Genomic DNA, 10,544 nt, shown 5'->3' with positions numbered 1-10,544 from the left:
CGATTAAAATCGAGGATGCTCAAGAGGCCAGAATTGGAAGAGCGCAGATTTCTCAATGGGTTGTAGGGCGGGCTGGAGGAGATTACAGAGATAGGGAGGGACGAGGCAATGGAGGGATTTGTAAACAAGGATGAGAATTTAAAAATTGAGGCGTTGCTTAACCGTGTACCAATGTAGGTCAATGAGCACAGGGGTGGTGGGTGAACGGGACTTGGTGCAAATTAGGATACGGGCAGCAGAGTTTTGGATGACCTTAATTTTATGGAGGGTGGAAGATGGGAAGCCAGCCAGGAATGTGTTGGAATAGTCAAGTCTAGAGGTAACAAAGGCATGGATGAGAGTTTTATTCTAACATAGTGGGCGTTGAATCTTTACTGTACAATATAATAAAAGTTATATATGAGTGACAAATAAATATTTAAATAATATTATCATTGAGTAATATGACTCCATCTACAAATACGATCAATAACATAATTTAAAAAGTACATTAATTGGGATGTTATTATTGGTACTTTAGTCACAAATCTATAGACCTTTGTATCAGTAACTGGTACAAATAAAATATGTGTGTGCATAGGTAATACATGAAATGAAGCAGATTTTAAATGTAATTGTAAAGGGGTGGATTTATAATCTTATGCAACTTCAGCAGGAGAGTTGCGGAATCCCTGACAAACTGTAAGTGGTGCTTACAATGTGTTTCAGGGATTTCTGAAGCTCTTCCATTAAAGTTAACAATGGACAAGTGAGAGAACCTCCGCAGAAATTCACCCTAAAGTCTCAGGCTCAGTAATTAAATTAGTTATATTCAGGGACTGAATGCAAATTGAACCACTGGAATGAGTGATGAGAATGAAATTGTTAAGGTTGATGACATGATTTAATGTGTAACTGGACAATCACACTATACTGTGAGAGAAACCTGACCAGAAACAACACAAACATTTATTTAAATGGTGTATGTCACTTTTTATAGTGCAGATCAATTCACTGCAATTACTGTTGAGTTGGAAGGCAACAGCCGAGAATGGCCAGTGAAAAATATATTTCCCTCACCATCCAGGGTAGCACTTGCTTCCCTTCGGGAATTTCTGAATTTACATTTACCAGTAGCTTTTCAAGTAGAACAGAATCTCCATCAATCTGTTAGCTGATGTAATCAATATGTTTATATTTTGGTTTGTTTTCCATGCTGTCAAGTAATCAGCTGGAGCAATGGCCACGGAACTCACGCTTCAGGTTGACAGACGTGGTTCCCGAGCTGTGTGAATCCTGTGGCCATGCAGGGAAATTTAAAAAGTAGGGGGAAAAGGCTCTTAAATGCCTGTAAATTACCTCATAATTTTTTCAATGGGGTCCCTCACTGCAGCAGGTCGGGCCAGCTTCACGGTGACAGAAGCGCCTGTGGGAAAGGCACGGGGGAGCAAACTGACAGCAGGTTCCCGACCTGCTGTCAAAAATAACAACTTTCCCTCACAACCAACCACCAATCGCACTTGCTACCACCCCAGAAAATTCAGCCCAATGTTTCAGGTCGATGACCTTTCATCAGAACTGAAAAAAGTTAGAGATGTAACAGACTTTAAGCAAATGTAGGGGCAGGGAGAGGGGGAAGGGAAGGATAGAACAAAAGGGAAGGTCTGTGATAGGGTGGAAGGCAGGAGAGATTAAATGACAAAAGGTATGAGCGTACAAAACAAGTAAAGAAACAAAAGATGGGTCTAGAAGAGATGTAAATGGCAATTGCAGAATCATCAACAGCTGCCACGTGAAAAAATAGGGGTCGAGGCTATAGTCTGAAATTGTTGAACTCGATGTTGAGTCCAGAACACTGTAAAGTGCCTAATCGAAAGCTATGAGGCTGCTCCTCGAGCTTACGTTAAGCTTTGTTGGACCAGTGTAAGAGGCTAAGGACAGAGAGGTCAGAGTGGGAGTGGAAGGGACCACTCCCTCCGCGACACCCTGGTTCACTCCTCAATCACCCCAACATCCCCTCTCCTTCTCATGGCACCTTCCCATGCAAGTGCAGGAGATGCAACACCTGCCCTTTTACCTCCTCCCCACTGTCCAGGGCCCCAAACACTCCTTCCAGGTGAAACAGCGATTTACTTGTACTTCTTGCAATTTAGTATACTGTATTCGCTGATCACGATGCTGATCTACATTGGGGAGACCAATGCAGATTGGGTGACCACTTTGCGGAGCACCTCCGTTCAGTCCATAAGCGTGACCCCGAGCTTCCGGTCACCTGTCACTTTAATTCCCCGCTCCACTCCCATCGACCTGAAATGATGGCTGGAATTTTCTGGGGGCATGATGGGAGGCGGGTCGGGTGGGAAATTTGAAAGAAATCAGAGCAGGTCAGGAACCCACCGTCATCCCCCTCCCACGTGCCTTTCCCTCAGGCGTGTTTGCCGGTGCGGCAGCGACCCGACCGGCAGAGGCGGGCAACTTAATTGAAATCATTATAAAGTTGTTGTCAGACACTTAAGAGCCTTTTCCCCACTACATTTCAAATTTCCCTGCATGGCCACAGGTTTCACACAGCTCGGAAACCTTGTCTGTCAACCTGAGGCGGGAGTTAAGTGACCATTGATCCAGCTGATTACTTAACAGCGTCAAATGTACTATAAAAGTTCTAACCTCACAGCTGATCACTTTCCTCAGGCAGAAGCTGTGCTAACTACATTACCAGCACAGATTTAACTTTCTGTAGGCTGAAAGTGTTTCCAGCAAAGTCTCCATCCAGTGTCACCTCATTGGAAGAACCTCTCTCACCAGATTTCTTCTGTCAACTCTACTTGACCAGCCATCTATTCCATCAGCATGGGTGCCGTTTATACTGTCTCACCTTGGTCCTCTGAATCTGACCACGATGAGCCCCAACACCAGCAGCACCAACAACAACTCCACCAATCTTCTCCGCAACTACCTGATGCTGCAAAGGACAGAGGGCATCAGCACCCAAGCACTTTGCTGCCTGAGAGGCCAGGGATGGGCTCATCATGTCAAGATTTACTTAACTTTATGCTTTACACCCATATAGCTGCCACAAACTGCGCCAGGTTGGCCCCACCCCACAGCAACACCATAAAGGATCCCTACAATAACCAAGCCATTTCTTTCACACTGACCACCATTGCTGGTGATTCCGTTATGTCTCCCCAGCCACTGCAACTCACTAAGCAACTTCCAAAGGTGCACACAAATGTGTCCAAGACAGGAAAGTGGTGAAAATAAAGATTTTAATGGTTGACAATACATTAATGGAATCTTACCATTAACATTGATTAAAACATTCAAGTGGCTACCCTTGTGAATCTACTTGCGCGTCATCTTTTTCTTCCGCGTGCTTCTATGAGGTGCCATCCCTGTGGCTTCAGCAGAGGTAGAGGCAGCCTGCTCACTTCCCTGCTGCAACTGCTTAGACACTTTGGCGGACATCCTCTGGGTTTTGTAGCCTGTGATGGCCCCGCCAAAGTCGGCTCCTCCTGCGACTGTGCAGGGGCAGACTCGGCCATCACGATCTGAGGAGGCAGCTGGGGCTCTGACTGAGGGAGTGGCAACGGGGAAGAAGTGTAAGCATTTGAGAGGAGCCCACACTTCCATGTGCCCTGTCTCCTTCATCCCTCTCATGGGCCACTGGCACCTTCCTGTTAGCAAGGAGCTGGAGAGCACCTTGCGGTACATCAGTGGGGCCAGGAGTACCTATGTCTACGCTGACATCCCTCGTAGACAGAAGGTCTATGAGCCTCTGCCATCTATGCTCCATGGATAACCATCTATTCTCCATAGATAGCATGTGCTCCTGTGAGTGGCGCATTAGCTGCTCCATGCAGGTGGCCATCCTATCCATGGAAGAGCCGACAGTCACGATCATGTATGACAAGGTGGTGCTCATGTTGGAGATGGACTCCTCCATTTGCTGAACATTTGCACACATCACGGTCGCAAAACCTGTCAAAGCGCCCCGCACTTCTTGCTGCACCTCCAGGATCGCCCACTTTCTGGGTGGCCCCTGAGGCTCAGCATCTGCATGCAGCTGAGCAGAACTAGGAGAGTCCTGCACTCTCCGACGAGGGGTCTCCACTGTTGTCCCTGTCTCCACCATCTGCTCTTGCTCACTTGTGACTTGTGACAGACCCAGTGACAACACTACTCTATCTCAAGTGGGACCCACCGAGGTATGCGTCTCTGTGCTGGTGTTGGGTGTGCTCAAGTCTGGTGACGCTGCGCCCTCAGAGGCTGGAGGCTTCTCTGAGGAGTTGTCTTATTCTTCCTCCTGGACAGTGCGGAGGGGGGGTGCTCTTGATGCATCTGTGGGAGAGTAAAGAGATTAGTTAGATATGTCATATGAAGAATGAGTACACATACCATTATGCACGTGATGATCATTCAGTGGTTGATGACATCAGTCCCCATATGAGTGACTGATGTATGCCCTGTAGCTGTATGATATGTAATTCTGTCACCAGGTTGCTGAGATGTCCCCCGTCTCCGTCTCCCACCTCCAGCTGCTGGGCCACACTCGAGACTTCTAATTCAGCCTCCTCTGCTGTTGTGAGGGTCGCAAATGATACAGCCCCACCTCCAGTTCTCTCCCACTCCCTCTTATTGTGGGCTCTCTTCTCCTGCAAGGAGGGAAAGCAGAGAAGGTTGAGTGAGAGTGATGGAATCAGTGTAAGGAATGGATGGGTTACATCTTTAGAGGGAGACTATGAGGGATTGGGGTGGCAATGCCAAGTGGACTCCTTGCATGTTGTTAGTTGGTATGATTGCATTAGGATGAGGGTGAGTGTGAGGGGTGGCTAGTAAGATGGGGATGTGATATTGTAGATAGAGGGATGGGTGGATGTGCAAGGTATGCTGGTCTAAGTAAGGATGTGCAGGAGTAGGGTTGGGAAGGCAGAGTGATGGGAATGCGATGCAGGCACAGCAGGATGAAGCTGAGTGTGGCTTTGCACTCACCTTTCCAGATCTAAAGAGATCATTGAAACATTTGCAGTACTGCACCCAGGTCCTCCTGACCACATCCCTGCTGATGACCTCCTCTGGAATCTGCAACCAGGCTGCCTTGGTATCCTGGGGAGGTCTCTTCCATCCATTGGAAGGGAAGAGGATCTCCCTACGTGCTCTGACTCCCTACAAAAGCATATGGAGGAAGTCATTGGAGAACCGGCTGAAAACGCGTCATGGATGACGTCATGAGACCCACACCATTTAATTGGGCCTGGTGACACTCAGGGCGGTTTAATAGGCCCTATTATTGGAAAGTCGTTTTCTGCAGTGGGATGGAAGCAGCAACGGGGTCGCGACCCGCCATGCTGACTGCCCGCACCTGACCCACCCAGGTACAGAAAATTCATAGAATCATAGAATGGTTACAGAACAGAAGGAGGCCATTCAGCCCGTCGAGCCCATGCCAGCTCTCTGCAAGAGCACTTCAGCTAGGCCCACTCCCCGCCCTTTCCCTGTAGCTCAGCAATATTTTCCTTCAGGTATTGTCTAATTCCCTTTTGAAAGCCACCATTGAATCTGCCTCCACCACCCTTTCAGGCAGTGCATTCCAGATCCTAACCACTCGCTGAGTAAAAAAGATTTTCCTCATGTCGTCTTTGGTTCTTCTGCCAATCACCTTAAAACTATGTCCTCTGGTTCTCAACCCTTCCGCCAGTGGGAACAGTTTCTCTCTAACTGCTCTGCCCAGACCCCTCATAATTTTGAACACCTCTATCAAATCTCCTCTCAACCTTCTCTGCCCTAAGTAGAACAACTCCAGCTTCTCTATTCATGTAACTGAAGTCCCTCATCCCTGGAACCATTCTTGTAAATCTTTTCTGCACCCTCTCCAAGGCCTTCACATCCTTCCTAAAATGCGATGCCCAGAATTGGACACAATACTCCAGTTGAGGCCGAACCAGTGTTTTATAAAGTTTCATAATGTTTTCCTTGCTTTTTTACTCTGTGGGCTAGAAATTCATTATAGCCCAGGAATGGTGTCATTAGAAAATTTGGAGAATTAACACCAGGTGCTATTGCTTTAGACTGCACGCTAAATTTGTGCTCACTGCTCTAAAAAATGATTGGAGTCCTAAATCAAGTCTTAAAGCCCAAGCTTATTGGTGTTACACTCAAAGGGTGGACCAATATCAGGTGCAGTCTATTCGCAAGTCATAATTGCCATAGGCTCTTTTCAGTACTTAAAGGGGAGGTTCATTGATGCTGCAGAACCTCATTCTCAGCATTGCTGGCTGTGAAGTTGCCTCAGCAAGCAGAAACAGGACAAGGAGAAGGAGCCAGAGGATTAAAGCAGCTGTACTCATGGTAGATCTACGCCCTGTAAGATTCGCGAAATTCCCACATTCCCCCAAGGTTATCAATAAAAGGGACCCTGGATGGACATTTTAAAAAGGGTACCCAAAAGAAGGCGTCCGCACCTCGTGACCAAAAGCCTGTAAGATTTTAAAAGCTTGGACTCTGCAGCACAGAGCAGGCAGTTTCGGGAAATCAAAACTTAAAATGCATTTCTGTGAAAAGGACTTTGTGTTTGAAAAACCAGACAGCTAGGCAAACACTGAATATGCATTTCATCAGATTGGAACAGATCAACCCAGTTAGGCCTAAGCATAAAGCCAGTAGTTTGTCCGCATAAATAATCGGAAACAGCTTAAGGAAGCCACCAAGGCTGGACAGGCCGATTAAAATGCATTAATGACAATACAACTCGGACATCAGGCCATCAGGTGCGATAAACGGCCATCTAAAGCTAGTTAGTTTAGATTGGTATAATCATTTAAAACAGCCCGCCAAAAGTTAAACAATGGACTGACCTGATTTGGCGTGCAGATAAGGGCCATCAAAAGGAGTATAACTGTAGGCCCTCAGTAGCAATCGCTCTCTTGACTCTTGTCTCTTGCTCTGCTCTGACCTCTTGGGCTGCTGCCGCCCGCACTCGTGCCCTGGCCTCGTGGCGGGTTCTCTTCTCGCTCTCCGCTTTGTTTTAACAACCAAGGACATCCATACCAATCGCGGAGAGGGGAACGAGACCCGAGTCCAAAGTCACCCAGGACACCCGGGCCATGAAAGAAGGCAGAGGAAACGAGGCGAAACGAAACGAGACGAAGAACAAGGTAGAGACTCGACAAGAGCAGAGAAGGGCAGCAAAAGACGCATTGATAAAGACCGAGCGCCTAGTTATAAGCTGGCGCTTGGGGAAGAATTCATATTACGAATATGCTGGCGTTCTAAGAATGGGTAGAAAAATCTAAGCAGTAAAGACTGCCAACGCAACGTTACCACCGACGACCACCCGAGGGAGAAGAAAAAGAGAACCCATCGTGATGAGACGATGATGGTAGCTGAGGAGAGGAAAGGTGTGCCGCAGCAACAGCTCCAGCACCGCGCCCTGAGACCACGTGGCGACAGAGTACCCCAAAGGACAGGAGACTAAACCTCAAAACTCAGAACGGTTAAGGCAACAAGCCTTGGCTTGGTGAGCATGAATTCCTGGCCCCTCATAGCTTAATCTAGTTAGGTATAGGGGGTGGGATAAGGATAAGGGGATTGTTAAAGTAGTTGTTTTTCCCTCGGTGTACCATGTGTTCCCCTTTCCCTGTATATAAGTATATAGTTATTTGTTTACGCTTGTAATTGTTTACCAGTAAATTTCTCATAAGACTGTGTTTTTATTTTCTGTTTTAATAAAATCTTGGTTTTCTTACACCAAACCACTTGTCTATTCGATTTTTCTGTATCGCCGCGTGCACCTAAGTCCGGTGTCTAGAACCCAGGGGCATGGGAGCGATTCGAACCGCTCACAGGAAGTCAGGGGCATAACTGACTGGGCGCACGCGCCAACCCGCCACCCCCCTACAGCCCCAGGGAGACAGATCACTGATTCTGTAATCAAGCATTGGAGGTGTTGGTGTTCACTGTGGAGAGATGGAGGGCGGCGCTCTACCCGGCAAGCGGCAGGAGGTCTTCGACACAACTCTTCTGAACCATGTGGATGGAGGTAGCGCAGCATGTCTCAGGCAGCACTGTGGTCCCCAGGACCCACACACAGTGCAGGAAGAAATTTAACAACCTCACTCGGGTGGCTCGGGTGAGTGAATGCTTCAACAAATGCTACATACCACCATCTGTACCACAATCTTCATACACTGCCAAAAGCACCACACCCCCAGCACTCACCCACCAACAATCTCCACCTACCAACACACACACCCACATCTCACACCTTGCACACAATGACAGCTATTCAACTATGGCGGGCACATCATCCAAACACATTGCTCCACACTCACTCACACACTTTCCTTTCTCTTGCAGGCCAAGGCGGCTCACAGCAGAAGGTAACAGAAACACACAGGCGGGGGACAAGCCAACACCGAACCACTGTCTGCGCTGGAGAATCGAGTGCTGCAGATTATTGGGCGCCAGGTGGTGGGCGCCATGGCCAACGGTGATGTTGATACCCTTGGAGACAACAATGGTATGTTCATCCCTACTCCTTCTTCTCACATCCCACTTCCCCCTTACCGCACAAGCGTTTCACACTTTCCAGCTAATCATGCTGTATGCATGCATTTCTTCCTTCGTGCCCCCCTCCCCTCACCTTAACCCTGACTCTTGTGCCTTAATGCATTCAGATAATGAGCAAGCACCTGAGCAGCCTGTCCCTGAGGGTACCGTAGAGAGCGAGGCAGGAGAAGAGGAGCAGGAAGAACACACCGCGTCACTGCATGTCTCACCCGCAGGCACCAGTTCAGATACTGGCACTACGCGTTCTTTAGGAGCTAGTATAGTAGCGGGATCTGCACAGGGTGAGGCACTTGGGATGAGTGGGCTGCAGCAAGGCCAGGGGGAAAGGGTAGCTCGGGGGCCAGCTCCCCGGAGGACGAGTTAGCGCACGAGTTCTGCTGCACAGGACACAGAGGAGGATCTTGATGGAGAGGCTTTTAGAAGAAGGGTGATGCGCATTCACATGGAGATGATAGGTGCAATGGCAAGGGTGGCCGCGATCCTCTCGGCAATGATAAGGAGTGTGGAGGAGTCCGCCTCCAACATTGCACAAGCCTCTGCGCTGTAAGATTTTGGATCACAGGTCACACACAGATTACCCAAAGGGTCTTAGGAGTTGTAAGGCTTTTTATTAGAGAGCTACAGTTTAAGCATAATCAGATATTACAACATGCGATTGAAATAGATACAGTAGACATGCAACCCGTCTATAATCCAATTGTGAAGCGGGGGGAGGGGGGCATCCCTCACCATCCCTTCCTGCATGGCTGACAAGGCCTTCCTCTTAACTTTCTGAGGAACGTCTTGTTATGTTTCTTTAAGGACATTTTAAGACTTTTTGGCTCCATATTGTCTAACTGTCATTCTACCATCCTGTGTTATCTTGCATTTTCCGACTCCCTCATCACTTCCATGCCCTGGCCTCGGCCATTTGTCTTTTTGTGCTTGTTATCTGACCTTGCTGACATTCCTGCCATCTATTCCCGGCTGCATTTCTTCAGTTTGTTGTCAGTCTCTGTTCGAAGAATTAAAACCTCTTTTTTGAATCTAACAGCTATTTCTTACAGCGCACACCATGGGGCCCATCATTTTCAGTCTGCAAAGGGTGGTAGACTCTCAGAGAGACTGTGGCAACCCAGACCTGGTGCCGTGTGTGATGGACGATCTGGCAGCTTCCATTGCAGCACAGGCGGAAGCAACGCAAATTCTTAGTGCTGTAGTGCAGCCTATGTTTGGTGGTATCCAATCTCAGACTGCTCTCCTGCAGTCTCAGCTTGATGTCACACAAGCTCTGACTGCTGCCATCATGGCTGGATTTACCACCGTCAACCAGGGGTTTCACGGTGTCGCAGCAGGCCAGCAATCTGTGCTCCAACAGATTGCTAGTGATGCTGAGGTGCTGCCCCAGGGGAGTGGCAGTGGGTCAGTGGAGCAGGAAGCTGCTGTCCTCTCTCAGGTGACAGCATTCCTGCTCCCACCACTGGCATTCCGTCATTGCCCTTGTCGCTGCCTGTCATCCAGCCAGCCCAGACTGCTGCTGCCCATGCTGAGGTGGTGCAGTCTACATCCAGGACTTCCAGGCCCAGAGCTGGTTGAGGGTGCCCTGCAAGGCCATCTGAAGTCTCCCGCACGGACACTCAGCAGCCTTCCACCCGCCCTGCTGCAGCCACTGGGCCAACACTTCGTAGGAGCACTAGAGTAGGAAAAGGCACAGTAACAACAGGCACTAAGGGATTGCACAAGGGTGAATAGTTACAGGAAACTCTCGATTTACTGGCACCCAAACAACCGGAAATCTCGGTTAACCAGCAAAATTCAGGAGTAGGTTCAGTTAAGTTTTTCTTCATATTAGTGGCCGTTTCTTGATTCTTGGCTGTGTAATCGGAGGTTCCTGCACTTGTTGCTAAGCAACAGGGACGCTTGGTCTGTGGTCGGGCTTCTTGCAGCTGTTGCTAAGCAACAGGGAAGCTTGGATTTGTTGCTGTGTACGAGCTCTCATACCTTTTAACTATAACTCT

This window comes from Somniosus microcephalus, chromosome 9 (genome assembly GCF_052327205.1).
Source record: "Somniosus microcephalus isolate GS21.2 chromosome 9, FLI_Smic_1.0, whole genome shotgun sequence".
Taxonomy (NCBI): Eukaryota; Metazoa; Chordata; class Chondrichthyes; order Squaliformes; family Somniosidae; genus Somniosus; species Somniosus microcephalus.
The sequence above is the reverse complement of the archived record's forward strand: the minus strand, read 5'-3'. Positions refer to the sequence as shown.